Raw genomic sequence first — 14,033 nt, forward strand, 5'->3', positions numbered from 1 at the left:
CCAGAGTCTCACTTTTATTAGATAGAAACAATAGCCAACAGAGAAACCGATGAAGGTCAAACATTAGTCACATGTCTCGTGGACAAGCAAGAAGGAGGATAAAGTTTGTAGTTAACCAAGCACATTCAAAGGACTCATCTAGCAAACAACGGGCCCTTCTGGGAAGAGAAAGGAGTAACAATGGAAAAGGGAAGCAGGCGGTATTTCGTTCCACCCTGAGCTGACCGGGGTGCTAGGCTTCCCTGAAGCAGGCGGTATTCCGCCCTGGGCGGCCCAGGTGTTCCCCGCTGCCCAGCTTCACGGTAGGTCGTATATCGTCCTTCTCCCCAAAGACCTGTTGCCAGTATATGTTTTTCTTAAGGCCATATCTAAATGTGCTTGGTAACTAGTAAAATCCTCCAGGGGCTATAGTTTAAGTAACACATTGTTCCAACGGGCAGTAGCAACAGACAATGAACCATCAGTTTAGTCATCTTTTTGGGAACAACCCAACAGAGTTAACACAAGGTTATTTGACTTCAGTAAACCTTGATAGAATAAAAGCTTCACATTTACTGCTCTAACTTCAAAGACGTGTCTATCTTAATTAAACCAACAAACTTAACTAAACTTAAATACTGATTTATGTTCCACCTGGGCCCACCACATTTTTAGAATTTACCTGAGACACAGGGAGGGAAATCTGGAGTGGGGGGTGTTGGGTCCAGGGGGTGCTCTTCTTGCTCCTTGACAGTGAAGAGAGGAGGAGCCTTGGTGCATGGTCTAGAGGCCAGTCATGCAGGCCGCACCCACGTTGGTGCAGAGAAAGGGAAAGGGGTAGACAGAAGAAACAAAGTGCTGCCAGAAGGCAGAGAAAGGAATTCCCGGTTTTAGAGCTCATCAGCTCCAACAGAGGAGCAGACGCCATGTTTTCCCGCCAACAAGGGAGGAGGGGTCAGGCTGTCCATGTCGGGCCAGAGAAAACAGGTATTTCCCCCAAACAAAGGGAGTTTTGGCAGCTGCTTGGGAATCTTCCTTAAAGTTTCTGTCTTGAGTTAGACTAACCCCAGTTGGCTCCAGTTATAGCCATTAACACGGGGAATTGATTAAATTCTAGAATATAGGTGAGGTTTGGTGGGGTGAGGTCTGGAGTTGATGACCAAGAAAGAATTCTTGAGACATCTTTGGTGCAAAATGGTGGTTTATTAAAGCACGGGGACAGGACCCACGGGCAGGAAGAGCTGCTGCCCCGGGGATGTGAGGAGTGGCCTATTATATACTTGTAAGTTGGGAGGGGGTTAGGGATGGCCCAAGTCTCCAAGGAATTTTGGAAGCAAGATTTCTAGGACCTTGAGGGGCTAGCTATTGTTTGGGGAAAGGTTATTTATTACCAGTAATAAAACCTTCTCGTGAGACCCTTTAGATGTCTATCAGTGGGCCACATGCTTGGGAATGATTGTCAACACTATCTTGGAGGTTTAGAGATAAAGTTTCCAAAGGACTTTGTTAAAGTAGACTTACAGGATCCTGGTTGGGGGTAGGGGTCAGTCAGGCTAGGATTGCCCTTTGCCCTGAGCAAAGCCTTAAGTTAAGGTGGGGGTAGTTGAACCCCTAGAGGAATGTCACTCTGCCTGTTTTAAGGGCTTGTCAGTAGGTAAGGAAATTTAATAATTTTTCTTCTGCCTCTGTTTCCCACATCACAATGAGTGAGGGAGAAGCCCCCACATCTATTAGGAGGAAGAGAGAGAAAGTCAGAGTCCCCTTTGCTAGGGATGGCCTGTGCATCCTCCAGCAACCTGGGTTTACCAGGAGGTGGCTTACTTAGATAATTATCATCCAGTGTGTCAGGAGGGAGTTTAGTGGCTGACTCGTTTGGGTGAACACATTCTGCGAAAGTCCCTTAGGTCAGGGTCCTGGTGTAGAGCAATGAAAGTCTAGGATACCTTCATTGCTCATACCCTAGGTCCATTTGCCCTGTTTCCTGTGGAGATCTAACTGACAGATCCCACTGAGACCAGGCAGTGTTACAGGAGCTCAGTCCTTTCCTAAGTTTTGCAATCTAAATTATTTCCAGTGGGTTAAAAAGCACCCTAAGGCAGAGTCCTTGGAAACTGAAGAAGCCTACTGAGGCCATGCTCCCAGGAAAGTAAAGAAGATCCATTACCAAATTCCCCCTGACTCCTGGGTGGCGTCCCACGCAGGATTATGTCAGAGGTTCCCGTGTGTTAAAAGCGACTGGAGGCGTCCCTCAACAGGACATCGCTATTGATCACGATCCTGCCTTTCCCAGGAAGGCATTCCTGCTGTAAAAGGCCCTGGAGGGGTGCCGGCACCCCTGCCCTTCCCCATTGCATCCTAGGCTGCTGATGGGTGCCTGGTGAATGGACCAAAGTACTGTGCCATGCCATGCCATCGTCTGTCCTGAAGACTGCCTACTGTTTTGCCATTTTAACCCATGGAAAATACAAGTTTTACAAGGGTAAATTACCAAATTTCATAGCTTTAAGTAGTTAGTAGAGAACACTGACAAGAAACAGTAAAGACTGAAATCCATCATGGTCTATGCAACATTCCCAACACATGTGGTTCTCACAGCCAACTTCCCTGAGAAGTCGTCCCGGTTGCATTTTAATTCAATTGGGTACTGGTTTTGGCCGGCTCCCAGTGGAGGTTCCGTGGCTAGAAGTGGCTAGACCAGGGATGTGGAGGGGATCACATTAGATCTATCAGGAGGAAACCTCACACGGGAGTCTTAAGATTGGCAGCCATCCTGGTGACTTAGGTGGCTGTCCCGTGCCCAAGACAGACAACTTTGTGTAAGAACAGGAACAGAGAGAGGGCATCAAGTTTCTGGGTCTTATTACCATTCCGGCCAAGGTACTAACTTCCAGCCAAAAGGCAGACGTTCTCCTTCCTGTAGAGTAGCCACGGGCTAGAGGATTACAGCCTGAGCAATTGACATGCAAGTGTTCCATTAAGATGACACTCCCTGAAAAACCCTTGAAAGGAGACTAAAGGAATAGGAGAGAAAGTACTCACCAATTTTGCACCGAAGCTCAGAGTCCAAATGTTAAAGACTCACAGGCCCATGTTTGGGCGCCAACTGATGAAGTTCTAGAATATACGTGAGGTTCAGGGGGGTGAGGTCTGCAGCCGATGACCAAGAAAGAATTCTTGAGACACCTTTGGTGCAAAATGGTGGTTTATTAACGCAGGAGACAGGGCCCATGGGCAGAAAGAGCTGCTGCCCCAGGGCTCTGAGGGGTGGCAGGTTACGTACCATGGGGGTGGGGGAAGTGAGGAAAAGGGAGGTTTCAACAGAACTTTCGTATGCTAAAGAGGACCTACAAGATACTGGATACCAGAGGCCTTGCCATTGCCAAGGTCGTTCTGCCCTTTTAGCAAGCTATTAAGAATAGTTGGGAGAGGGGCCCCTGGGTGGCTCAGTGGGTTAAAGCCTGTGCCTTCGGCTCAGGTTGTGATCTCAGAGTCCTGGGATAGAGCCCTACATTGGACTCTCTGCTCAGTGGGGAGCCTGTTTCCCTTCCTCTCTCTCTGCCTGCCTCTGCCTACTTGTGATCTCTGTCAAATAAATAAAATCTTAAAAAAAAAAAAAAAAGAATAGTTGGGAGATTCCTAAAGAGTGTCACATATGTCCCACCCAGGAGTTGCAGGGTTTCAGCTCTTGCTTTGTCCCCGGCCAGCCTTCTGTTCCCTCATCACTGGGATGGAGCCTCAAGTCAGGCCCCCTGCTCAGTAGGGAGTCTGCTTCTCTCTCTCCCCCTCCCTTCTGCTCTCCTCTCTCTGGCTCACACTTTCTCTCTCAAATGAATAAATTAGAAATCTTAAAAGAAAAAAAGTAAATTTCTATGGATTAAGCCATATAGTCTGTTGTACTTCATTACACTGGCCCTAGGAACCTAATACATGTGTTTCCTAAATTTGAGAATTCATGTCTTTCATTAATTTGCCAAATTCTCAGCCTCCATATCTTTAGTATTACCTCTCCTCTTTCCTCTTCCTCTCTTGTTCTGGAACTTCAGTTGGGCATATGTTAGACCTCATTCTATGATCCTGCCTTTTAACTTCTCTTTCATAATTTTAATATTTTTCTCTTTGTGTGCTACTTCCTGAGTGACTTCTCAGATCTTTTACTTCCTTAGTTCTCTCTTCAGCTATTTTTATGTTCACTTACCATGTTTTTTTTTTTTTTTTTAATTTCTGGAAGTCCTCATTTAAAACAAAGATTTATTTTTTAATTTTAATTTTATTTTATTTTACTTATTTTTTAAAAAGATTTATTTATTTATTTGGCAGACAGAGGTCACAAGGAGGCAGAGAGGCAGGCAGAGAGAGAGAGGGGGAAGCAGGCTCCCTGCTGAGCAGAAAGCCTGATGTGGGGCTTGATCCCAGGACCCTGGGATCATCACCAGAGCGGAAGACAGAGGCTTTAACCCACTGAGCCACCCAGGTGCCCCTAATTTTTATTTTTTAAAGATTTTGTTTATTTATTTGAGAGAGAAAGAGAGCACAAGCAAGGGGAGTGGGAAAGGGAGAAGCGGGCTCCCCATTGAGCAGGGTAAGGATCCCAGGACCCTGGGATCATGGCCTGAGTAGAAGGCAGACACTTAACCGACTGAGCCACCCAAGTAACTGTGAAAGTTATTTTTAAGTAATCTCTACATGGGGCTCAAACCCATAACCCTGAGATCAAGAGTTGCACACTCCACCAATGGAGCCAGCTGGGCTCCCCTAGAAGTCCTATTTTGTTCTTTTTCAAGTCTCCAATGTCATTTCAATAGCCTTTCATTCCTTGCTCTTGTTTTAAAGTTTATTTATTCATGGGGTTTTTTGGGTGGCTCATTCAAGTTAAACGTCCAACTCTTGATTTCAGCTTAGGTCGTGATCTCAGGGTTGTGAGATGGGGCCCTGTGTAGGGGTCTGCTCTGGGCATGGAGCCTGCTTGAGATTCTCACTCTCCCTCTTGCCCCCTCTACCCTGCCCCACTCTATCTCTCAAAAAATGTTTTATTATTTTTTTAGAAGTCTTTTCTTCATCTTTCCCACCCCTCACCGCCCAGGGGAAAAGGTGATTTAATACCCACAAACCCCCTCCATCCCCAAGTAATTACATTCTGGGATTTCAGCGTTTCTTCCAATTCTGAACCCTTCTGGTTTTTTGTTTGTTTGTTTGTTTGTTTTCCCTCTTATGAGAGGAAAGTTAAAGTAGACCTAAGGCCATCGAAAACAAAAAAAGTTGGGCAATAGCTCCTTCCTTGTTTGACTTATAATTTTTTAAATTTTTTATTTATTATTTTTTACTGTCACGAAACTGTGTGTCCTCCAATCCAAACACCCATCCAATGCCACTTACAAAGTGAAGGATGTAAAGTAAGTTGTATTGACCGTTTCAACGAGCAGATTTTGTGAAGTGCCTTCTGCTTTAGCCCTTTAAGTTTAACACATTTTGTTGGCTTCTGACATTCCACTTTCCTAGATTATAAGCAAGATCTGTTTATGTCGTTTTTTTTTAAAAATGTCATTTGTTTTTAAAATGTGCCAATGTCTGTACATTAACGAGATTTCTTTTTTATTTTATTTTATTTATTTATTTGACAGACAGAGATCACAAGTAGGCAGAGAGGCAGGCAGAGAGAGGGGGTAAGCAGGCTCCCTGCTGAGCAGAGCGCCTGATGTGGGGCTCGATCCCAGGACTCTGAGACCATGACCTGAGCTGAAGGCAGAAGCTTAACCCACTGAGCCACCCAGGCACCCCCATTAATGAGATTTCTAAAAACAAAACTGTGTAAGACTTTAATTTGTTGGTCTTTTTCAGGGTCTTTGATGTATCTCTAGTGTATTACAACTGGGCCATTAATCTCATTGCTTCATCAACATTAACTCGTTCATTTTCATGACACTGCTAAGGAATCAGCTGTTTCTTTTCTTTCCTTTTTTTTTTTTTTTAAGGTTTTATTCATTTATTTGAGAAAGAGAGAGAGCATGAGCAGGTGGAGAGGGAGAAGCAGACTTCCGGCTGAGCAGGAGCCTGACTCGGGGCTCAATACCAGCACCTTAGCGCCATGACCTGAGCTGAAAGCAGATGCCCAACCAACTGAGCCACCCAGGCATCCAGGGAAAGAACTTTTGAGAAAGTGTGTGAGTTCTTCCTGTATATCTACAAAAGCTTTATTCACTCTGTTAACTTTTTTCATCATTCATGACGTTTATCTTCTGAAGATTAGTGATGACTGGTTTTGCTTTGCTTTTAGACTTCAAGTTGTTTTGACTGGCTGTGTGAAATATGTTCTTCTGACCTCTTAGTGTTAGGTCCATTATTAAGCGAAACAAGACTGAGACAAAGTGAAAGTTATTTAAAGCTTTATTTTATGATAAGTATTAGAAATCAGATTGATCGGCCAGGGGAACGAGACTGAAACAAAGTTAAAGTTATGCAAAGCTCTATTCTATGCTAAGCATTAGAAGTCAGACTGACCGGCCAGGGCCGTCTCTGAAGAGAGCGACTACCCCCAGCTTACAAGCTCAAAAACTGACTGACTGACTGACTGGTCAGGGCCATCTCCAAAGAGAGCGACCCCTCCCAATCTTACAGGCTACCTTTATTGGGTAAAACTGTAACCCATATTTTGGTATCTCAACCCACTGGGTTTGTGTGCCTCTTGTTGATTGGCTAGTTTCATCCGGTCTGGTGACATGTTATTCAAGATTACTCCATACTAGGACAGTTACAAACAGTACTTTCTGGGAAGGCTTAGTCAGTTAATATATTTAGTGTGAATAATAAGATTCCTTCCCAAGATGGAGTCATTTAGGTTTGGGCAAGACCTTCTCACTGTTACAAACAGTACTTCGTACTGGTTAGATGTCTCTATCTGGCCTGACTCGTCCTTGTATTCTGGGCTCTGTTATCGGGAACTAGCCAACTACATTTTACTGGTTTCCCAGACTTGCTTCTAAGTAAGTTTCTCTTGGGGGGAGAGTCAATTTAAGTTTACTGCACAAACAACAAAATGGCTTTTAACTGACATGGAGTTGCTCTGGCTAAATACGTCCTGACACTCAGTTTGTCCTTAGCCATTGTCTTCAATACTCTTGTGCAGCAACTCACACTCCGGATGACGCCATCTACACGCACAGATCTTGAGACCTTTCTAAAAAGATTTATTTATTTATTTATTTGAGAGAGAGAGAGAGAGAGAGAGAGAGAGGTGAGGGGGAGGGGCAGAGGGAGAGAGAATCCTCAAGCAGACTCCCCAGTGCGTGTTGAACCCAAGGCTGTGTTCTATCTCAGGACCCTGAGACCATGAACCTGATCTGAAATCAAGAGTAGCTGGTGGTTTAACCCCCTGAGCCAGCCAAGCGCCCCTCCTTGTTCTTGTTCCAAACCCCAACTCCTATTTTGTTAAAATATTTCAGCATGCTTATTGTCTTTTATATTTTATAATTCCAATCTCTGAAAGGTCCTTTTATCTCACCATGACTCTTACTCAGGCTGGCTTATTTCTCCTGGGGTCCCTGACTTGGAAATGAGGTATAGAAGCATCTAGATTTTATGGGTGAGGGTCCCGTGAAGCCTGGCTGGGGAATGGGCAATGCCTTCTAAAAGGATTTATATTGGCTTCAGAAAACTGCCTTTAAAGTGAAGTCTGTCTGAGACCATGAAAAGTTCACTTGTCAGTTTGGGGTTTTCTGGCTTGTTCAAGGAGTATATAAGGAAACCCCAAACCCATGAAGGCAAGGCTCAGGCTACAAGTTCTCAGGAGAGACTTGTCTGTTTCTATCAAAAGTCCAGGCCCAGACACACAGTTTCCCCGTTGCCTGCCTCCACCGGTGGGCAGGCTCCTGAGGCCCGGCTCTTTGTGGGCTCCCCATCCCACATCTCCACAGAATGCAAGCCCGAAGGTTCTAGGTCACAAGAAAGACAAGGATCCTTAGGGTCCTCACTGCTTCAGTTTCCCATCCCAACCACACTGATCTTTTAATCCTCTCTTAATTTTCATCCCTGGAGGGTTGCCTCATTTTTTAATTTTAATTTTTATTTTATTTTGTTTCTTTTTATGAGCTCAGCTAGGTGTTTAAAAGGATGTCTCTTCTGGAATATTATTCGGCTGTAAGAAAGAATGAAATCTTGCCATTTGCAAAGTCATGGATGGAGCTAGTGAGTATACTGCTGAAGGAAATAATCCTGTCAGAGAAAGACAAATACCACACTGTTTCACTCATATGTGGAACTTAAAAGCATTGTTTTTTGGTTTTTGGGTTTTAGATTTATTTATTTATTTATTTATTTGACAGAGAGAGAGAACACAAGCAGGGAGAGCAGGAGAGGGGGAAGGGGACTCCCCACGGAGCAGGGAGCCCAATGCGGGGCTCCATCCCAGGACCCAGGGACCACACCCTGAGCTGAAGGCAGATGCCCAGCTGACTGAGCCACTCAAACGCCCCTCATATGTGGAACTTAAGAAACAAAACAAACAGCAAAAGGAAAAAGAGAGAGGCAAACCAAGAAACAAACTCTTAACTAGAAAGAACAACTGATGGTAACCAGAGGGGAGGTGAGTGGGTGGGGGATGGGTGAAATAGGTGTTGGGGATTAAGGGGTACCCTCGTTGTGGAAGTGTTGAATCACTCTATTGTACCCCTGAAACTAATATAACACTGTGTTAACCAACCAGAATTAAAATAAAAACATTAATTTGGGGACACCTGGATGGCTCAGTTGGTTAAGTGTCCGCCTCTGGCTTGGGTCCTGTTCTCAGTTGGTTAAGCGTCTGCCTTTGGCTTGGATCACTCCCCATGTGGGACTCCCTGCTCAGCAGGAAGTCTGCTTCTCCCTCTCCTTCTGCCCCTCTCCTCTGCTCGTGCTCTGTTTCTCTCTCTCAAATAAATAAAATCTTTATTACAAAAAAACCCCAAAGCATTATTTTTAAAAAGATTTTATTTATTTATTTGACAGAGAGGTAGAGAGCACAAGTAGGCAGAGCAGCAGGCAGTGAGAGAAAGAGAAGCGGGCTTCCCATGGAGCAGGAGCCCAACGTGGAACTCAGTCCTAGGACCCTGGGACCATGACCCGAGGAGAAGGAAGACACTTAACCAACTGAGCCACCCAGGCAGTCCTAAAAAAATATTTTAAATTAATCTCTACACCCATCCTGGGTCTTGAACTCACAATCCCAAGATCAATAGCTTTACACTCTACAGCCTGAGCCACCCAGGCACCCCCTTTTTTCTGGGCAGAAATTAGAATTTTTTATTCTATTTATTTATTTATGTATGTATTTATGTAAAAAGATTTTATTTATTTATTTGACAGAGAGAGATCACAAGTAGGCCGAGAGGCAGGCAGAGAGAGAGGGAGAAGAAGGCTCCCCACCAAGTGGAGAGCCTGATGTGGGGCTGGATCCCAGGACCCTGGGATCATGACCTGAGCTGAAGGCAGAGGCTTTAACCCACTGAGCCACCCAGGCACCCCATTTATTTATTTTTTTTAAAAGATTTTATTTATTTATTTGACAGCAAGAGAGGGAATACAAGCAGGGGGAGTGAGAGATGTGGGGCTTGATCCCAGGACTGAGATCATGACTGAGCTGAAGGCAGACGCTTAACGATTGAGCCACTCAGGCGCCCCAGAAATGAGAATTTTTGAAGAGGCTCCTGGAAAGGACAATGCATAAATTACTAACCCAGCTCAGTGACTGAGGACATCGGTGCCTTCTTTGTAACCCCCTGCAGCCCAGAAGGCTGTTGAGCTTGCCGGACGTGTCAGTAAATATTTGAGGAATTTAACTCAGCCCTAAAGAGTGATCCTCTCTATGGGGAGAATTTCAGGTGCTTGCGCTCAGACAAGTTAGAGGAAAAAGAGCCGTAGCCACCCACCCACGTGCACAACACATGCACACATATAAGCTCTTACACACTCAAGCCACACAGATATCCCCCCAATATATATATACTTGCACACTCTCACACATTCTTGCACATACATATGCACATTTTACAAGGTATGCAGGATTTGTTTTAATCAGGTACAGTCAGACACAGACACAGAAATGACCATCATTGTTTACCGGACCAAACTTGGGCACCAATGTCTGAGACATGGGTTTTGAAGCAAAGTAAAGCTTTACTATCAGAAAGGCAGCCCAGGGAGAAGTCTGGGCATTATTCCCAAAGCCGCCTTGCCCTGTTGTGCCCTGTTGTGGGCTGCTTATGCCCATAAGAGGGGGGTGAGGGTTTTCTTGAAATCTTGAAGGAGGGAGGCTTGAAACAATATGGAGGTAGTCTTTCTTTAGGATGATGAGTCCCCATTAGGGACCTGGTATGATCAGGTGATCAGGCTCAGGAGATAATTTCCAGATAAATACCACCTTGCTGTCCCCATTTAGGTTCCCACGGTTACTGGGTAAATAAGGAGCTGGGGCCAGAAGGCAACATGAATGACTGATCGTGCACGAAGTTAAAAGGAGCAGAGTTGGGGCACCTGGGTGGCTCAGTGGATTAAAGCCTCTGCCTTCGGCTCAGGTCATGATCTCAGGGTCCTGGGATCCAGCCCTGAGTCGGGCTCTCTGCTCAGCAAGGAGCCTGCTTCCCCTCCTTTCTCTCTTCCTGCCTCTTTGCCTACTTGTGATCTCTGTCTGTCAAATAAATAAATAAAATCTTTTTTTTTTTTTTTTTAAAGATTTTATTTATTTATTTGACAGATCACAAGTAGGCAGAGAGAGAAGGGAGGAAGCAGGCTCCCTGCTGAGCAGAGAGCCCGATGCGGGGCTCGATCCCAGGACGCTGGGATCACGACCTGAGCCGAAGGCAGTGGCTTTAACCCACTGAGCCACCCAGGTGCCCCAATAAATAAAATCTTTAAAAAAAAAAAAAGAGGGGCAGAGTTAAGTAGAGAACAAAACAGAATGTGGAGCTAAGTTAATAATAAGGCAATGAACACAATTACAGGTCTGCTTATGCCTTCGAAATGAGTCCAGAAACCAAGCCTCTGGGCTCATCATGAAGGAAAAAGTTTTCATGCCCAGTTCTCCAAAAGAGGGAGGTGGGTCTGGGATTCTCAAGAGCAAGCTGACACATTGAAAGAAGGTGAAAGCATTTGTTTGAGAAAAGGAAGAAGGGAGGAACAGGGTATGATAACCCTGCCCCCGAACTCCACACTGTTGTTAGCCACTCCTGATAGACTAAAGAGGAAACAAAATCCAGCCTGGGTGATGCCACTAGTGTTTGTTCTCTTCTCCAGGTGGGAGTCAGACAGGGAAACTGGAGGATTCCACCAAAACCTACTTTTTCCTGCTTCTATTCTTGCTGGAGCCTGTATCCTGGAACCCCACTTTATACATGCCTTGCAAATAGCAGACACGGAGTTACAGGACAAGGAGTTAAGAGTTCTCTCTAGGATAAATAATACCTAAAGAGGGACACGGTGACAATGGCTGGAGGAGGCTATCCTTTGCGCATCCCAGACTACCTGAGCTAGACACCAATGCCAAGACCTTTCTGCTCCAAGGAATGACACCTGGATCCTTGTCTTTGTTCTAAGTGGTTCCTGGATGCCTGAGAGGAGACACACACTAGATCACCATCCCCAATAAAAACTAGACTCAGGCACCTGGGTGGCTCAGTTGGCTGGGCATATGCCTTCGTCTCAGGTCCTGATTCTGGGGTCCTGGTCTGAAGGCAGTTGCTTAACCAACTGAGCCACCCAGGAGCCCGATTCTGGGGTCCTGGGATCGAGTTCCTCATCGGGCTCCCGCTGAGCAGGGAGCCTGCTTCTCCCTCTCCCTCTGCCACTCCTCCTCTTGCGCTGTCTCTCAAATAAAGAAATAAAATCTTTAAAAAGATACAACAAAAACCCCCCAAACCCCAGACTCTGTACATAGGAGAAACTCCCTCCTTTCTGAGTTTCCTGGACACCCACTCTGTTACCTGCTCTCTCTACCTTCAGTCAACTCTGCTCTCACCTCCTGCTGGCTTCTTCTGTTTGATTTCCATCCTGCTTGAAGCCAAGGTTTCTCTTGGCTGATCCTGCAGGACCCCCACTGGGCCCTCAGACCCACCTGCTGGCATCAATAATAGAAAGCACCCCCCCCCCCCAATATTCTCAAAGGTAAGCTTTGGAAGGGCCAAAGAAGTTAAAAGTTTACGCTGCTGCTTTTTCCTCCAGATAACAAGGGGGGAATAGGTTCATTGATTCACGGGGCTGACCCCAAATTTTCCATTAGCCAGAGGAGGGGGAAAAAAAAAGCAAAAAATGTTCCAATTCCAGCCTTCTTCACCCCAGCTGCAGTGTCCTTGGATTCCAGCCTGGAGAGCTTCCCTAGAGCCTAGAATGTTAAACCAATAAATGCTGGATTTGCTGCCAAGGGTTTAAGCGTCTTTGCAATGAGGAAACAAAACAGAACAAGCCGGGTGGGGGGGGGATGGTTAAAATATGGCTTTGTATTTTGCGGTTACTTGCACTTTGTTAAACAACAAAAATGCAACTGAAGACTGTAGAAGATCCACCAGGCTGTGTTAAATGATTCACGGGTCTGGCAGCTTCCCATCAAACAAACAGAAAGGAGCTCCATGGAGCTGCACAAGAGGAAAGGTTTTTCAAGGTAGAGAGGGAACAGAAAGAAAGGAATTTATTACCAGAGAATCCATTGTTTTAGGCAAGGTCACTCTCCTTAGGGGAATGGAAGGGATTACCAATTTTTTAGTGTGGACCACTGGGAAACTCCATGTTGATTGGTTAAAGGTTAGGGTCCTGGGTACTGGGACTGTGCTTCACTTGTGTATTAAGCTCTAGGTTTGCTGATATGGGGCTCCTAACATAAGTGACTCCATTTTAGGCCTGTGGTTTTCTTTCTAACCATCTAGATCTCTTGTAGAATTGATACAAAATGTTATACACTTTATTTTCATAAATGCTAGAAGGGTCACCCCAATCAGGGAAAGCTGGGAGGAAAAAGGATTACAGGGCACAACTTCCTTGCTTTTTGCGGTAGATCGGTTAACATTTAAATTTAAATTCTTTTGACCACTGGAAAAAAAAATAGTAAGTCTCCATAGCTGATGATTTTTGCCTCTTGGAGCCTCTGGAAAAAGAATAATGTAGATGACAATGGCAGTCTCCACCTGGAGATACATGTTTGGAGCTTGCTTTCTTTCTTTACTTACTTATTTTTAAAGATTTTACTTATTTATATGACAGAGGTAGAGAGAGAGCACACAAGCAGGGGGAGTGAGAGAGGGAGAAGCAGGCTCCCCACTGAGCTGGGAGCCCAATGCAGGGCTCAATCCCAGGACCCTGGGATCATGACCTAAGCCAAAGGCAAACGCTTAACCAACTGAGCCACCCAGGCACCCCATGTTTGGAGCTTTAAAAAGGTGTTTGGTTTGGGGCACTTGGGTGGCTCAGTCTTTAAAAAGGTGTTCGGTTTGCTCAAAAGCTCTTGTAAAATCAGGTGTATACGATCCTTTGAGGCTGGCCACCTTTCCATCTTGGTGCACATATATTTTGGCAAGGTGGGCAGTTAATTCAGACTCAAAGTTGGACAAAGTAAAAAGGGCTCAGGGAAACCTTAGTTGCCATTTGGATTCAGAATCTACCCTGCGGTCTGGCCAAACAACATCTTGAAGGAAAGCCACCAGCTTTTTTGGAATCCTGATTTACAGATCCAATCTTAACTGCCCAGGGTTGACTCCAGGCTGAAATCTGATACTGTCAGCTGTGGCCTGATGCAGCCCAAGCAGAAGGTGTGCCCAGCTTATGCAACCAAACCACTGTGAATTTGTTCATCGGCCCAAAATGCAAGAGGCCAAAAACTGACATTGAGCATTTGCATTGAAGAAAGATGGGCTGTTCACTGGTATGGCATCACCTACCATTGGGAGCCCACACTAAAAGTCCCAAACTCCCTGATGGCTTGTAAGTGTGCGTTCTTAAGGGGGGGAAAAAATCAAGAGTAAGAGGGTCAGGGTTGTGGGTTCTTTAGACATTGGGTAAATTTCAAGACCGATGACCCAGCACTGGTTTGGCTCAGTGACACA

Source organism: Martes martes, assembly GCF_963455335.1.
Source record: "Martes martes genome assembly, chromosome: 13".
Classification (NCBI taxonomy): Eukaryota; Metazoa; Chordata; class Mammalia; order Carnivora; family Mustelidae; genus Martes; species Martes martes.